We start from the raw sequence: 3759 nt of genomic DNA on the forward strand, positions 1-3759 counted from the left end.
AAGCGCATCAAGCCATCTATTGAGGAAGCTCCAACTCTTGAGCTTAAGCCTTTACCTGAACATTTGAGGTATGCGTTTTTAGGTGATGCATCTACTTTGCCTGTTATTATTGCATCTGACCTTTCAGGTAGCGACGAGGAGAAGATTTTGAGAATTCTTAGAGAATTCAAATCGGAAATTGGTTGGACTATAGCAGATATCAAGGGAATCAGCCCTTCGTATTGCATGCACAAAATTCTGCTAGAGGAAGGAAGCAAGCCTACTGTTGAGCAACAGAGAAGGCTAAATCTGATCATGAAAGAGGTTGTGAAGAAGGAAATCCTCAAGTGGCTAGATGCAGGGATCATCTATCCTTTTTCTGACAGTTTATGGGTGAGCCCAATTCAGTGTGTGCCAAAGAAAGGTGGTATCACTGTGGTAGCAAATGAGAAGAATGAGCTTATTCCTACACGAACAGTCATGGGGTGGAGAGTTTGCATGGATTATAGGAAACTAAACAAGGCTACAAGGAAAGATCACTTCTCTCTTCCTTTCATTGATCATATGCTTGATAGATTGGCTGGGCATGATTACTATTGTCTTCTAGATGGCTATTCATGATATAATCATATTTGTATCACTCAAGAAGATCAAGAGAAGACTACATTCACATGTTATTTTGGTACTTTTGCATTGCGAAGAGTTTCTTTTGGGCTATGTGGAGCGCCAACCACTTTTCAGAGATGCTTGATTGCTATCTTCTCTAATATGATTGGAAATAATGTAGAAGTGTTCATGGATGATTTCTTGGTCTTTGGAACTTCTTATGACGAATGCTTGCACAATCTTGGATTAGTGTTGAAAAGGTGCATTGAGACCAATTTGGTTCTCAATTAGGAGAAATGCCATTTTATGGTGCGCCAAGGCATCATTCTTGGTCACAAGGTTTCTAGTAAAGGTCTTGAGGTGGACAAAGCCAAGGTGGGGGTTATCGAAAATCTTCCTCCACCAATTTCTGTTAAGGGAATTCGCAGTTTTCTTGGTCATGCGGGTTTCTATAGGTGTTTCATCAAGGACTTCTCTAAGATTTCGAAGCCGTTATGCAATTTTCTAGAGAAGGATGTTCCTTTCAAGTTTGATGACGAGTGCTTTGCTGCTTTTGAGACACTGAAGAAGAGTTTAATTACGGCACATGTCATAACTGCACCTGATTGGTCTGAACCATTTGAAATGATGTGTGATGCAAGTGACTATGCAGTTGGAGCAATTCTTGGGCAACAAAAGAAAAGCATATAATATGTAGTCTACTATACTAGTAAGACTCTTAATGGTGCTCAACTGAACTACTCCACTACTAAGAAAGAACTTCTGGCTATTATCTATGGTTTTGAGAAATTTCAATCTTATCTACTTGGGACGAAGGTGACAGTTTTTATTGATCACGCTGCCATTGATATCTCGTCTCGAAGAAGGACTCGCAGCCTAGACTGATTTGATGGGTTCTTTTACTTCAGGAGTTTGAATTAGAGATCAAGGACAGAAAAGGGATTGAAAATCAAGTCACCGATCATCTCTCGCGTTTAGAGGATCCAATTGCTACTTCATAAGATAAGTCTTTGATTAATGAATCTTTTCCCGATGAGCAATTATTTGGAGTGCAAGCAGAAGAACCGTGGTTCACCGACATTGTGAACTACCTTGTGAGTATCGTTATGCCTCCAGAGTTGACTTTCGGTCAAAGGAAGAAGTTTCTACATGAAGTGAAGTGGTATATGTGGGATGATCCATTTCTTTTTAGACAAGGAGCTGACCAAATCATCAGGAGATGTATTCCTTACAGCGAAACGGGGGGGGGGGATCTTGCGAGATCTCCACTCAACGACTTATGGAGGACATTATGGTGGAGAAAAGACAACATCGCGTATTCTTCAAACAGGTTTCTTTTGGCCAACTTTGTTTAAAGATGCTCATCAGTCCATTTTGAAATATGATCGATGTCAATGTGTGGATAATATGTCCACGAGGGAATGTGCTTCTTGAAGTTAAAGTCTTCGATGTTTGGGGAATTGACTTCATGGGGCCATTTGTCTCATCTTATAACAATCAATATATCTTGTTGGCGGTTGATTATGTATCGAAATGGGTTAAAGTTAAAGCGTTGCCAACGAACGATGCGAAGGTAATGCTTAATTTTCTTTACAAGCAGATATTCACAAGATTTGGAACTCCAAGAGTCATAATCAGTGATGAGGGGTCGTATTTTTGCAACCGCAAGTTCATTGCTATGATGCAAAGGTATAATGTGAATTATCGCATTGCTACGAATTATCATCCTCAGACGAATGGTCAAGATGAGGTATTAAACAGAGAGATCAAGCGCATTTTGGAAAAAATTGTGTGTCCATCGAGAAAAGATTGGTATTTGAAGCTTGATGAAGCTGTTTGGGCATATCGAACAGCGTACGAGACTCCGCTTGGGATGTCACCGTATAGTTGGTTTATGGTAAGGGGTATCATTTGCCAGTGGAGCTAGAGCATAAAACGTATTGCGCTTTGAAGAAGTTGAATCTAGATTTGGATGTAACTGATAAGAAAATGATGCTTCAATTGAATGAGCTCGATGAGTTTCGACTTCAAGAGGTGGCACGATGGGGGTCTAGTGCTCAAATCATTTGTGCCAGGGAAACAAGTTCTTTTGTTCAAATCTCTTCTCCATTTTTTTCCTGGAAAGCTGAAGTCAAGGTGGTCAGGGCCGTTTGTTGTCAAAACTGTGTTTCCCCATGGAGCGGTGGAGATTTTTGAGAATGATCCAGGCCAAGTATTCAAGGTAAATGGTCAGAGATTGAAGCATTACTATGGTGACATGGCAAACCGCGAGGTGGTTAGTGTCGTTTTGTTGTCCGTTTGATCTCGAGTTTCTAAGTCAAGCTAACGACGTAAAACAAGCGCTTCTTGGGAGGCAACCCAAGTTTGTTGTAAATTAGTAGATAGAGGAAGAAGAAAGAAAGGAGAAAAGCACAAAAAAATCAAAAAATTGAAAAAATTTGGGGCCAACTACAGTGGCACGACGCACCCGCACTGAGGAAGCGGGGCGGCCGCGCTGAAATTCCAGAGACACGGCGCGCCCACGCTGCCTAGCGGGGCGGCCGTGCTGAAACAACAGAAACATGGCGCGCCCGCGCTGAGGTAGCATGCGGCCGTGCTGGTCCCCGAATTCTGAAAAAAATATACAGTTGGGATTTAAGAGAAAATTGGGGACTTTTATTAAAAATAAATTCCTACCCAAATTTTACTCTTCCACATCCCAAATTTCCCTCTCCAAATCAAACCCATTATTCCCATAATCAATTCTCACTTCTATTCCATATCTAATTCTCTTCTCACCTCCTATATATATATACACTTATACACAAACTTCTCCACCACTTCACAAATTCTCAAACACAATTCTCTCTCAAACAATTATCTCTTATTCTCTCTATTCAATCCCAATGGCACCCAAGAGACAAAGAACTCAAGTAAGCAGCAGCACCACCGATTCTTCGAGTGCGGGTGGTGTGAGGTCGAGGTTTTCAACTCCCGAGGCTGAAGCGGAGTATACGAGGCTTTTCTCGAAGCCTATAGCCAAGGAGTGTGTTTTTCTTCCATCAGAGAAGGATGGTAGGTTGTTGGAGATGATTCTGCCAGCTGTTGTTCCCATGAGAGTTGTTTGAGAGTTCTATGTTAATGTGAAGGCGGATAAGAATGGATTCACTCTTGTTAGGGGGATGACTGTGAAGT

Source organism: Apium graveolens, chromosome 8 (genome assembly GCF_009905375.1).
Source record: "Apium graveolens cultivar Ventura chromosome 8, ASM990537v1, whole genome shotgun sequence".
Taxonomy (NCBI): Eukaryota; Viridiplantae; Streptophyta; class Magnoliopsida; order Apiales; family Apiaceae; genus Apium; species Apium graveolens.